The following is a 15,713-nucleotide window of genomic DNA, read 5'->3' as shown; positions in this document are numbered from 1 at the left end:
TATTATTAAAGAAAAAATATTTCGTTGTCTCTAAAATACTATCATCTATCGATTTTATAGTAGGTGTTTAGGTTCTAACACCACCGTGGACCGAGTAAAACGGATTATGCGTAGGTATGTTGACATTTAGATGACAAAGATATTTAAAATCGCTGTCAAGGATGTTATAATAGTGGGAGGAGGGAATTAACTACCATAAAATAGTAGTTCTTGCTGAAATAAAAATTACCCACTACAATTTAAGCGTTAAATTAAGGCAAATTTCGCAAAATTGGCTTATACTAACTTGAAACTATATTTTTGCAGTGTTCAATTTCAAATACTCATACACATAGAATTTCATAACAATCGTGCTGTTAAAACTCGTGCTGTCAATGTGCTGTTAAAACGTGTTTACTAAATATCTCATAATCATGTTTTCCTCTAGCTTGCACATTAGGCTTAGGTCAGTATTAACTTGCTTTTCAAACATAGAGACAGAAGTTTGATAGCTACACTACAGTACTAACTCAGACTTAAAATTGGTATTATTAAAGCAAATAGATAGGAAATATATAAATATATTTTTATAAGACCAGAAGGTGTCATAATTATCTTAATACAGCGTGACGTAGTCAACGTTTATCACGTACCATTGTTGAATGAACATGAATAAAGCAAGTAATTTTACGCTGGTTATTAAATTAGTCATAATATTTTTTCCCCTATTTTTTGCCATTTTTTTAGTCGTATATTTGTTCATAAGAATTAATTCAGTTTTACAGTTATGATGAAGTATCCTGTTATCATAATAACTAATAAGTATGTTCAAAATTCGTAGAAAGAAGCCTTGTTATAATAACATTAAGGATGGCAGTGTTTTTTAAATTAAATTAAATCCATGATAAACAAATAAACAATATATCGAAATGTAGTTTCAAAATGTAGTGTGAATCATTTGAGATCATTTGTAAAGGTGTAATATTAATACAATTTTTTTATTAAAAACCTCATTAGTTTTCATAATTTTTTGAATTGTGGTAAACATCACAAATTATAATTAAAGTTTGCCATTTAATTTAATATTTTTCAATTATTTTACTAATAGAATCTCATTTTTCAAATAAATATCAATAATAATAAATAAATAAAATCAAAAATTGCTTTAATAAAAATGGATTACTACATGTTTCTAATGCACATCTACACGGTTGAAGTCAAAATATACTAAAGTATTCTGTCTTTTTTTTTCGTTTCAAGTAACGAGAATTCTATTTAAGCAAAAAACAAATAACACGTTATTATGTCATAAACTCATGCAACTTTGCTACAATGGTCAATGCGCACTCCAAACCATTAATACATGTATCTAAATGCATTTTAAAAGTCTGCGGTAGTCACTAATTTAAACAAAGTAGTGTATTATATTAAGACGTACAAAAGTGTTATGCCTACAAAGTAAAATATTGAGGTAATGAAACAATAATTTCGCTTACACGTTACTGTAATACATATCGCGTGTGTTCCGGCATAATACATTTTACTTGTTTACACTAAAAGATAATATGCAAGTTACGTGTCTATATTTTTATTTTATAAGTATTCTATGTAAGTTTCGGCTAAATGCCTAAATCCTAGTCACAAGCTATACGTATCCCTTATAAATTGCTTACGGAGATCATGTTATCATCTTATATCATGTTTCTGAAAAATATAACAGTGGCTTTCAAATGTTATGTTTAGTTAATAATATATTAATGGAAACAATAATTATTTATTAACTCTGCTTATCATCTACATGCACAACAAAAAAATTGTTTCTATAATCAAGCACTTTATCACTTATATTACTATATATAAGTAATATAATATTATAGCAATTAGTAATAGTTAATACATAAACACTAAAAATGTATCAAAACACATTTGGCTTATAATTTTGAAAAATCCTTCTATGATAGGTGTATGTGTATATAACACCTGGTACCCACATGGTGAATATATTTTCATACTATACAACACTAAGGTAATAATAATAACTTTCAAAAATACTATTATTCGTACCTTAATTATTTTACTTTTCTTATACATTTATACAAACCATAATAGTCATTAGAAAAAATAAAAACTGGCGTGCAGAAACTATGTTAAATACCATATTACTTCTGCATGCAAGGCCAAAGTAACCAATTAGCAATTACATTTCTAGGAACGACAAAAAATTCTAGCTTAAGTTATTAAGCATAATAAGCATAACGTCAATAATATTGAGCTGAAAGTAAAATGTAAATATTATAATTATATGGTGAATAAAATCGAAGCGTGAATATACAATCAAAGAATTGATGTTACTGATATTATAGTACATTATACCATTAACCTGATGTTCCTTGGCTTTAATGGTTCGCCCCGAAGGGATCCCCTACGACTGCGGACCGACTAGTAGCACTATGTGCTAATTGCGGGCCGAAGAAGGTGTGTCTCAAGATGAAGTGACCAGTCAGAAGGCCACTTTTCGGAGGGCTCTACGTCACGTTAGTCGCCTTTTACGACAGGAGCGAGGACCTTGGTAGAATTCTTTCTCCCCTAACCACGGGGATAATTATACCATTAACCATAAATAACCGGCGCTAATATGATATTATAGTCCGTAGGTGAAGTTACACTTAACAGTGTCATAATGAACATTAGTCTTGACGATGCGGTTGAAATAAATTGAGAAGAATTATTGTTTTTTTGCATAGCACTTAATATATGTAGATTAAAAGTACATTGATTCTGCAAAACGGGGAAAAAATTATAACTGTAGAATACTAAATTAGACGTACCAAAATGTTACTAGGTGTACGTTCAGCGTTTTAATATTTTCTTCAAGATATAAAAGGTTAGTCCCTGGAGACGTCATGTCAAGTCATAAGACCTAACCTAACCTACGCATGCATGTTCTCTCGCCGGATAGTGCCGACGGAACTGCGCAGTTTGATAAAGCCTACTATTTAAAATTAAAAAAATACACTACTTCCTTAGGTTTGTTATAACATTGATACACCCTTATAGTTATAAAGTAAGCCATTTTTTTTAATACCTACTGATATTTTTTCCTACTAATCAATAGTATGACCAATGAACAACTTTTCTTGGTAAATTAAGTGAAAACAAAGATGCGTAATTTTTATTGATACAAAAGTTTAATTTTATAAATATTCATTAGCGTTAATTTTATATAAATATCAATCAAATGTTTCATCATAAATATCTAAATAAATAATATATTTTGTAGACATCTATATGTTTTACGTTTGATTTTATTCGCAATGTGATACATTTTATTTCTATGTCAACTGCATGGTTTTTATTAATATTTCTTTTACTTGTATACTTACTGTATAGGTAGGTGTATGTATATTAATAATAACTGCTTTTGCGGTTTATATTTTTTTTTTACTTGGCTACGCTGGTAAGTTTTTTAATACGAAGGGTAAAGTTTTCCAAGATATCTACTATACCGTTGTCTCTTTTGCTCTCTTACGCTCATATACATAGCACCAGAAGTATATAAAACAATGGACTACAAAAAAGTTTTCTTTTAAAATAATAGTTATGACAATTTAAATGTGGTTTTATTCGACAGTTGTTTTTTATTTAACTTTAAACTTAACCCAAGTTTTTGACTGTTATTGCATTGCATACAAACAGTTTTAATAAAACCTAGTGAGTGACATACTAACACTAGTAATTAATATATATTTTATATACTCAGTTTTTATTAAAAGTTATATCAAGTTTAAATATGTACATTTCTCTAAATTGTTTTAGGTACATCCAGTAGCAGGATTAAAATGTATAACTTAAGTTAAATATTAATTAAGTTCGAGAAAATAAATAGAGTTAACAATATATATTAAGTTAATCGATTTTAAGTTAAACAATGTTTTATAATATCTATAAAGTATAAAACCTTGGTAATGTTATTTTGAAAAAGCCATGATTTTATTGAATTTTTCCAAATTAGTCATAATTTGTTCGGGCCATATCTCGCAACCAGTATATATATATTGTTTGCAGGCTCATCATATAACTAATAGTATAAATGTGTTTTTATTCTATAACGCGTGAATATATATATAAATTATCTTTAGTGGGAGCACTTTTTTGGTTATGGAAACTGATATAAAAAAAAGTTGAGGTTTAATAAAATACTATAGAGAGACATGTATATTATATATTGTATACTTTTTATAGTATATACCCAAAGGTGGTGTTTGCTAATGCCTTTTTATCGAGAGGAAACACTCGCTTTCGTGAAATTACACAGAATACACTAGCGTGAACCTTATACGGGGCGACGTAGCGTTTAAGAATCTTGGAAAAGAACAAAATTATTTTGATAATGTGGTAATCGCGATACGCCGAGGTACTGAGCGCTGCCGGTATCAACTGCATGTTCCAAAAGTTGAGCCAAAAGTGAAAACCTCTTATTTTTATAGCCAAAAACTAACGCAGAAAGTTCTTGAAAATAATCGTCAAAAGATAACATTGTCATATTTTCGAGATTATCAGTTTTTATGCAAAGTGCGATTGAAATGAGGCGGGAGCATGTTGTTCATACAACAAGATTATTGTACTGCTATATGTCAAAATAAATTATACGGTTTTCAGCTTTGAATTTTCTAATTACAGTTTAAGTTTAAGGATCATTTTGCATATTATAACAACGATAGAAACCCATTGTCACGCATTATTCTACTTTCTACGTCCTAATCGCATGGTTTTGAGTAATTTAGTCCAAACATCTGCAAAGAAAAAAAACTATCGTTTTTATTATTCTAGATTTAACGGTAGCAATACATTTAATGATTTGTAAATCTCACAATAAAAAATAAAGAGAAAGAAAATATATTTAAGGTATTTAAAATAGTACTTTGACAATTAATCAATAATTATTCTAAATGAAAAATGAAAAGCATTGCGTTTATTAAATTGTGAGTAAAATTTTAATTATTGTCTAATTTAAATTATTTATTTTGGAATTGATAGACGCAATTAAAGTTGTAACTAACAATTAATAGGATAATTTTACATGCAAAAAAATAACAAACATAATTTCATTATTTACTTTGACCCTACCAAGTTAAATTTTGGTTTGTGTGTTATTGAATACTTACAAGACACTATCTAAAAATTATTTTTATTTGATGCGTAAAAAGACACTTCCGCTATGACAGTAATAGAGTTATATTTTTGTTGAAATCGATAAAAATTGGTTTGAAAGGTTTCTAAAATATTTAGTAATTGTGAAATCTACTTCAAAATACAACATGTTTGACAGTTGACAAAGCCTGAATAATAGCAATGGATTTTATTTATAAGGTATTTAAAAAAAACTACTTCTGAGTTTTGTATTAAAAATTATATACATATTAACTTATGTACAACTAAAGCTATTATAATATATAAGTCCTCTAGACACTGTACTAGTGCTGACTTATTCTTTACTAATCAAGTCTAAATTAGTTTAAACCCAGGTTTTCGAATAGGACTGAATGACTCTTTTTTATTGCAGTTTTATTTTATTTTATTGTGACCCACTAACAACAACAAAATGATACACTTTAGCCTGTATGCGTATTTCGGTAGCAATGCTATCATCATCGGCGCTCACAACAGACCAAGACCAATTACGGGCAAACAACCTCCTTGTATATCTATACAGCAGTGTCGTACCACACGGAAAAAACTATATAGTTGTCCCAACCATAATTTTTGGTTAATTTAGGGACACAATCAATTTTTAGTTGGGAGTTCTAAACTGAAATAGTTAACAAATATAGTTGGATCAACTATATATTATGGTTGGATTGACTAAGTATTTTAGTTGCATCTACCTAATGCTAACTATATACTAAGGTTGGATTTACAATAGTAGATTGTAAATATAAACAAAACCAAAATAAAAAATGCATTAAGTATTAATGTGGCTAGTATGTGCGCCTGAGCATCGAACCCGCGGCTACTTACATACCTATCATTCTACAGCCTAACGCCTAAACCTACCAACCTTGCCTAATTGCTACTGATACACGGTATTTTGGGGTATTTTTTATGAAGTTTAGTAAAATGTATTGCAATGAACTTAAGTCCCAGTTACACTAATTGTTCTTATTTTTCAACATTTTTATTGCTAAAGTGTATTATTTTTTTGGTTAAGGTTTTTTTAATTATTTAATTATTTCATTCTTTATATTAGGTGTACAATTTAAAAATGTATTGTTCAACTTTTTGTTTTAGTTGTTTTTTTTTTACGCCTGTTTACTTTTTTAAATTTGGTTAATGGTTGGATTTACATAACTATCCGCCCAAATATTTGTACTTGATTAACAAATATTGTGCTTTTGTAGGTCAAAATATTGCAACATATATTTAAAATTTTGAGTAAAGGTTTTTTTTAGTTATATGAAAATTATTATACGAAACATGTACTTATCGTACATAAGCAACAAAAAAAACGGGCTGTTTTAAATTTCGCCGTTAGAAAAAAATATTTTTTTACCAAAATCTATAAAAGATTTAAGAAAATCCAAATACATAGCAAACGAACGTAGATCTTTACAATCAATCTCAATCGGTCAGAAACAGATGTTCGGTAAGAGGAGAAACCCCACATCAGATTCACGTCACTTCGATGAAGACGTTTTTTTATTGAAATCACTCAACGCGCGCACCGGTATAATACTATATTCCTTTACATTACTATTATATTATTATTATTCATGCTTTTTTTCTTTCTAGAGGGTCTCTCGAACAAAGACCGGCTTGAACCTCCATACAGTCTGAGTGACCGACCGCGTTACTCTGTCATCAGCTGTCAATACGCATATTATATCATACATTGTGCGTGTGCGTTAAGGCACGCTTCTTCTCAGTTCAGAAAAAATAATAATAACTGTACCTCATCACCTCAACAGCCGTAATTCTGGAATTCCTTATAAAGTATCCAATAACACAACAAATAGCCCAAATAGTTATAAAAATGCATGACTGCCTCCACGTTTATTCTGATGCAGAATCGCAAAGATACCTATAATATGGGTATTATAAGCTTAATATCTTATAACAGTTTTGTAAAATACGAACGAGTAGGACAATATTCAGGAATCTACTCGTTACAATAAATATGTTGGTTAAACAACCTGAATTGTTTATACTAACGTCCCAGTTAGAATTTCACCCTAAACGAAATACTGCGCCAGTACTGAACTTCAACTAACATATCAAGTCTGGGAAGATTACAATATTCTGTACTGAATTGTCAATATTGGCCCAATAATGCGCCAACGTTTGTTACCATTGCTTGTTTTCAAGTATGAAACAGCACTATGAATTGTATTGTAATCAGTACTATGGCTGAACGGGCAAGTCGAGGGTTGGAAGCCATATGTTTTATTGGTGCAGTACTGCACTACCTATTGTGAGTATTGTTGTAAAACTGAAACTTTTGGTTGGGAATTTAGGGTTTGCTCGCTGTAAATTTATAAACACTCAGAAATCAGAACTCATAGAAAACACTTGAAATTATTTTTCTATACTGCCTTCTTTCTAAACACTAAATGTTACAATACGCACACACTATTAATATTCCATTAGAAAATGTTTGTAGTACATGATAATCTTGAGTGGGAATAAATTAAAATGGCAGGTATTATCAAAAATGTACGATTTACATATATTGTTAAAAAAACTTGAACTATTATTATATACACGTGCGTTTAGGCAAAATCCTACCAAAACTGGTTCGTAAAATACTACTAACAAGATATTATAATTTTTTCTAAAACCATAAGTATGTTATGCTAATTTAAAATGGTTATTTTAACCGTGGTCGAAGCCAAATAGTCAAAGTAGTGTTGTGTAATTTACAGTTTTTAATATAAATTTAAAACAACTTTTGAGAAATTATTATTTATTTTATTTTCATAAACGGAAAACTAAAAACAATATTATTGAGTTTTTATAAATATGTATTGTGTTAACAAATATGATTATAATATGTATTTTAAATGACATAAGGCACTTTATTGTGCTCATATGTATTTTAGGAATAAAAAATTAATGTACTCAAATAGTATATTTTCACGCTAATATGTTGAATAACAAATAGTATTTTTTTTATAAAATAACTACTCTCGACACTATTTTGTAAAAGTAATTACTAATTTGAAATCGAATAAAAAAAAAATTATAAAACTATTAAATAGTTTACCACGCCATTGAATATATTATGTTTTTGTGAAATGTCAATTACTCCAATTATAAAATGCATACTACCAAATTACTCTTTTGGATATGATCAAATTAAAGTTTACAATAAAATCCCCTTGTGTTCGCTCTATCATTTTACCTTGCTACGATATTAGTTTTTTAGGTATCAATCGACTCTCCTACTAAATGGCAAAATGCAAATAACCATAATTTGTAACTGAGTTCAAAGTACACGCAATACATAAAACGAATTCATTAGCCTAATACTTGATTATTTCGTTAAAACGAAATTGCTTGTCTGAATATCAATGACGTTTTTTACCTCTAAATAAAACAAATAATGCAGCATAATGACCTATTATATAATACTACGAAATGGGCAATGACAAATTTTTGATTTAATGAATTAAATAACTGCAAATCTTATATATTATAAGCTGTATATTATATTATACAACTTAGATTCACGTTAACACTAAATAGTGTTGACATAGTTAAAATTGCTAATATTTCGAAAATATATAATATAAAATCACATTTGTGTTACGACTAAGAAATGTAAAGCTTAAAAACAATCATCAAAATTACAAAACAATTTACTATGCTTATTTATCAGTAAACTATTATAAACGAAAACTTTAACCGTTTGAAATATATTCATATTTCAAAATTGTACACCGAAAAGATAATTTTTACTGTTTATAAACATTATATTTGTATAAATTTTGCTTTATAACTTTAAACCAATAAAAACTATGCTTACAGCTTAGCAGTAGCGTAATGAGGAGGACTAGGAGGATTAAATGCCCAACAAGAGTTTTAAAGAATTTACTCACTGTTGGTCGCATTGGTTAAAGACAATGCCATGCACCTAATCATAATTCATAATTATGATTATAGGTGGGATAAAACTTCCACTTCCCTTTACACTTATATTATATGGGTCAAAACGACAAATACGAACGAACGTTTGGTGCGAACTCCCCTCGGATTTTTTTTAAAAATTACACTCAGTGTCTGTTACGGTGAATAGAATGTTCTCAATATTTTTTTCTATTATTTTGGTCATGGTTGTAAAAGTATTTTCAGTTTTTTTTTCTTGACACTTCTTTTTTATTATTTCCTTATAGCATCTTCGGCCGTCAAATATTTTATTAAAAATCAGTTTCTTAAGTAAAATAATCTCAGCTTTCTGAAAAAATATTAATTTATTCTTTCGAGTAACAAAAAGTTAATAAAATTGAGTTTATAATTTAAAAAGTTTATTTTTTGTGTTGCCCCAAATTTGAGAATTTTTCTAATCTTTTTTTAAAGAAAGCTAAGATAATTTTACATAAAATGTGTGAATCTAAAATTGGGTTCTCCATGAAAACGCTCAGAAAAAACAAAAAAAGAGGTGAAATTTCATAGAAAAGTCGAAAAAACGACCACAGTAATCAAAATAGTTGAAATAATTTTTAGTAAAAATAAGATAATTTTCGTTAAAATTGCACTACTGCAGCCGACTAATGCACTATTCGAATGATTTAAAAACAAACATTAGGTGTTGTACGTACAACAATGGTTTATTGTCCATTGTATAATGGCAAACAATTTTTCAGGCAATACATGTAAACAGTAAAGATGCGTTTAATGGCAGTGTAGATAGATAGTTATTAGAGAAATAGTGACAGATATTGAACGCGTGTGCTTTGTAGAATATTATCGACGTGCATTTAATTTAGACAAAACGATATAATGGTAGTTTAATATGTATTTTTCTATTGCAATGAAACCCCATGTACTTAGGGAATATCAGTTTGTGCCGGCTCTAAAAAATAATCCGGGACATTGATGTGACTACGGTCATTTTTTAAGGGTACGCAACACATTTTTCAACGTTCCCCTTTTTGTAAAACGGGTGAGCACATACGCATACTTGGAGACTAAAAAATTATGTAAACGAACAGTTGCATTGTGTGTATAATATAATAAATAAATCTAGATTCCTATTACCCAACTACTACGTCGTAGTAGGCACACATACCAGGAACCTGGAAACATTTATGTACACTCGCGGAAATTTAACCGATTACATTACTATATTAAGGCGTAGGTTATTTTGTATATTATGGCGACGGTACAGAGTCGGTTAAAATTCCCTAAAACATATCTACGCGAAATAATCTTCGTTGTAAACGAGCCTATATAGTATATATTATATACAAATGTACTGGTTGTAAAGTTTTAAAATATTTACGCCCTTTCCTTCAACTAAAAAGCAGATTTGTACACTTAACAAAGTAGCCGCGTTCGTGACTCGGTCTGAAAAAAACTGGTTAAAGAAGTGCTAATTTATTTAGATGAAGATAGAACACTTGTAACGAAACAACATATCTATTGAAATCCGATTATAATAAGATTTTATTCAGACATTTTTACACAAGCCGCCTACACTTATTTTTTAGTCTAAAATTCCGCAAAGATAAATTGTGATCATAACTGTATTATATGAATATTAAATAAAAACGGGAAACACTTTTTTTTGGTGTTCCCAAAATATTTTATTAGGTAATTTTATATTTCAATTAGACTAAGTACATAAAATAACTTAATTTGCATAATACTTAATATAGTTGTTGGATTTGAAGAACATTTAAAAAAAAATCATGTATCAACAAAATTAAAAACTCGTCGATAACACCCAACCAGTATGGTGAATAATATTCACTATATAAAAAAATATCAATAAAAAGTCTAATATTTCAAAACAAAAATGTTGCTTAAGTTAATAACGGTACAGAATAGCGTACTATGTGTGGCAAATAAAATGGCCTCTATACAGGTGATCCACTTATCGTGAACCACTCAATATCTCTTAGGGTACCTATAAGAAATAAAAATACATTTTTTTCATTTTGTTTTTATACAATGTGATCTCAATTTTTCACATTTTTACCTTCCTCCCAACAAGTTTTTTTGATAACAACTTGAATTTATACTTGAAGTTATTGAAGTTTCAAGTTTAGGGCAGGAAGAAAGGTGGAGTGTAGTACGAGTATTATTATTATCTGCGCGCATTTCCCAACCGCACTTCCCCTCTCATCCTAACTTTAAAACTCTTATAATTTTAAAAAATGTTATCAAACAGTTATTAGTTTTAAAAGTTGCTATCAAAAAAACTTAGTTGGGAGGGAGGTAAAAACAAAAAAATTTGTGAAAAATTGAGATCACATTATATAAAAATAATATGAAAAAAAATGTAATTTCTTTTAAACTCTGTAGTATTTATTTTTTTTTTTGTAGAATGAACAACTTGTAAAATCATAACGAGTACTACAAATTACTTGTGTGTTTATACACAATATAAATATATATACTTTTTTTTTTAATCACTTGAAAAATATTTTTTTCCCAATTGTAATTAATCAAGACACTATAGACTATAAACATAAAATAAAGTCCAAATTATAATCCTATTAATTACGATTTATTAATTTTAACATAATATTTTATACCAGAAACTAAGATAAATGATTATTTCATGTTTAGGAAATTTCAGTTTATAAAATTACAAATATTTTGTTGTTAAGTGTTTGTAACAAAATCTTATTTTACCAAAAGAATAATGTACTCTTAAAAAACCATCATACACATAATACGATTTAGGCGAAAGTTGATTATACTAGCAATAATTTGTATATTTTTTGGTGAAACTAATACATGTTATAATATAATTATGTATCATAAACTCGATTCTAACCCACGGAAGAGAACATATTCTTGCTTGTACTGGTAAATGAAAAAACAATATTAGCAAACCCATTTCAAAATAATTAACAGAGTAATACTATACGATTATAATACGTATGCAAGGTATTATTATACAAATACAGCTTATATGATTTCACTTTTTTTTCCACTAGTTTCACCATAATGACTGCATTATGCACTACTAATATTAGAAGTTCTATGAATTACTTATTAGGAACAAGTATTGAATGATTGGATGAACTAGTAGAAATGATTCAACGCAAATTATTGATATACGTTCAATTTCCATGTTAATAAATACATTGACATGGACATAATATACGGTTTCTTTTTGGTGTGTGCAGTGTGCATAATATCTAGATAACCACCACAGACCAACTAGTAAGGCCGAACAAACATATATTTACGGTTTTCATTACTCGTATTACGATTGCGATGCATATTCAAATGTTACGTTACACGTGTTATATTATTATATAAATTTCAATTTCATTTATTTCCCAGATACTTATTTACACTCATTCGACGATTTGTATTAGTTAGATACAAAGTAGTACGTATACAATAATCATTCAATCATCCGGATGTGTTGAAAAGCGGATGCAATTTAAAACCACACTTTCGCTTTCAGAACCAAGACCAGCTATAGATTTTATTGTACTAGCGGCGTGGATAATTATTTATAAATAAGTGTACCTGCATGTAAATATACGTAAATAGATACAAACAAAGTAATCAAAAAAATTAATTAATGAAATACTACTAAAAATAATCTCGAAAAACATTGTAGAGAGTTTGTATGATCTACTTTTAACTATTCTAATGACAAAAAAAAAATGGAATTTAAGAAATTTAGGGAAAACAGCATAAATCATAATTGTCTATTACTCAGGAGCTCCATAAATATTCTAAAGCGTTGAATGTTTAGTGAATTAGAGTTAACCCTGTACATTTGTACAGATAATAAATTTAGTATAGGTTTCTTAAACTTCGTATTTTATTTTTGATGGTATTTCTTATATAGTCGTTTAGGCCCGTTTTGGCCTCTTAAGTGATAAAGGTCTTGACTTGTATCCATTTCACAAAATTAACGCCAGTAAAGAATTATACTTACTACAATAAATGAAATGAAAATATAAATAGCAGTGCTGCCAATCGATATATATTTTATATAATGCATAGCTCCTATAGCCAGAACGCAATTTATTTACAAAAATAGATTTTGTAAATAACAAAAGATTAAACGATTTCTAAATCTCTTTTGGTAGAACTTTCAAAATATATTTTTCCGAGATTGATTTTTCATTCAACTTGTAGTTTTTTTCAAGATAAATATTACTTGTCTGCGGAAAATTCTGTCACAAAGCGATTTAATTCGAATGGGAAAAAAGTGTTTTTCGTTTAAACTAAAAGTGTTAAATTTAGTGCTCGGGACATTAACTTTATCCGAGTGTATTGTACCAACAATATTGTATATATATATATATATAGATATATGGATTTCCTTGAGCTCTTGGCCAAACACCATAACGCACACATACACATGCGTAACACACTGCAGTGAATGCTCGGTTTCTCGTCTTCTTAAATTCACGCGCGTGGCCAAACAAATATTTATAATATGAAAAAATACATACAACAGTAATCAAAATAATATACCATCTCCATAGTTTACACACATGACAATTATTGTCATTGTGCCCTATTGTCGAGAACATACCCGAGAACGAATCGCTTTACGCAATAATAACAATAATAATAAATATAAAAAACTTGTTTCATGGAGAGTCGGGTTTTAAAGTGGACACTGTGCCGGTTAGGTATACCAGCGACCTCTTCTTAACTAAAGAGACGCAGATGTTTGCCTAACCAGTTTTCTGAGTGTACGACACTAATAAAAGCTTAATATTCAGGTAAACAATCCATTAACGAACACACAATCCAAGACAAAGACGTCCCGAGTGCGTTCTCCTAAAAACGCCACTATATAATATGTTGGCTTCTAAATGCACTCTGCGTTGTTTACACATTGTTTATGTAAATATGCACCCCGACCAAAGACCGTAAAAAATATCTCATCGTGTCGTCACTGCACCAACAAATTAAAAACTTACGACCCTATTCTCTTCGACTGTTATTATTGTTGAGAGTAAAACCTCAACATCTATGGGACGTTGTTTACAAATGAAAACGTTTTCTTGGCACATTCGTTTATTGCATATTGCTATAGCACCGTTTTACTCCAAGAGAGTTTTAATAAGTTAGTTGTGCAAGCGGGGGGGGGGGGGGATTAATATTTAATTACCTACCTAATCTAAAATCATTGAAATAAAATATTAATTCTAATCCGCCGAGTCCTTACTGAAATAATAGCTTACTAGTTTTGTTTGAATACCGGTTTTACTAACATCTACTTTACCAGTTACTTATATCCAAAAAATATGAGCATTGTTTACATCTACATTTTTTAGTATTATATGTATTATTTTCATAAACGTATTCTTACCATAATATTAAATTATTAACTCATGAACCCTCCTATGAAGTAAATGCTGTTATAACCCAAACACGATTCTAAGCAAACATACCGATATGTACTAATGTTTAATACTACATTTAAATTATTATAAAATATTCACAACTAAATGAATTTATTTGGATTTCTAATAATTTGTATGATATTATATCCACACAAAAGAAATAGGGTCAGCTGGAGAAATTATAAACGTACAGGCAAATGACATTTTTTTAATAAAGTAATCAACAATTTTCAATTTCAACTCCATACAATATTAACTTTAAGATGTTAATATACCACATAATTAAATAAAATACGAACACTAATTGTTCTTTCTATAAAAAAATTGTATTTACATCTGCCTCGTTCGTTTTAAAATACCCCAATTGACCCTACAAAATGTGTTATGTAAATATATTATCATCACTCTGTAATAATATTTATGAAATTCCGTACTTTGTGTTTTTTACATTGTGAATTTACTCAATTTTATGTTTGTAAAATAGTAGAAAATATGTTAGACCGAGGAAATACCTACAGTTTTTTGTGTTTGTTGTGTGTTTGACGTATTTGCCACAGGTGTTGTTTTTTTACTTCGAAACACAATTGTTCGTCTTCTCATACTTAATACTGTACCTAATACAGAAATCTAACATGATAATATTTTGAAATCATACTACCTACAAAAACACTAACAAAAATTATAATTCGCATAGTGACTGTAGATAAAATATTTAATAATTATTATTGCAGTTCCTTGGTAGTTATTCATTTTTGCTTTTTTTTGTACTTAAATATAATACAATAATTCCGAACGAATCTAGTAAATCTTGTATTATTATAGGTTAATTATTGAACATCAATGTAATAAATGTATAAGGAAATATGTATTGATAAATAATATTACTTTATTTTTCTGAAACTCTTCCCTTTATTAAATCGAAAACAAGTCACAAGAATACCTATTTATAAAAAAATATTTCGCCTCCAATACGTTTACATAATAATTACATTTAACCGTTATCAAACGGTTAAAAAAACTAAAGCTAAACCAGTTTTAAAAAAATATTTAAATTATATTAAAATTTAAACGATTTGATCTCTATATTCAAATACGGCCAACCACTTATATTAGAGTTATTATTATTACATCAACAAGATCGCTATAGTATGATGCACTCGAAATAGTTTTAATTGTTACGAT

Source organism: Adelges cooleyi, unplaced genomic scaffold (genome assembly GCF_023614345.1).
Source record: "Adelges cooleyi isolate 19-005CV unplaced genomic scaffold, UGA_ACOO_1.1 ACOO_flye_CR_arks_rails_tigmint_CR_PRNA_23, whole genome shotgun sequence".
NCBI lineage: Eukaryota > Metazoa > Arthropoda > Insecta > Hemiptera > Adelgidae > Adelges > Adelges cooleyi.
Note: the sequence above shows the minus strand (reverse complement) of the source record.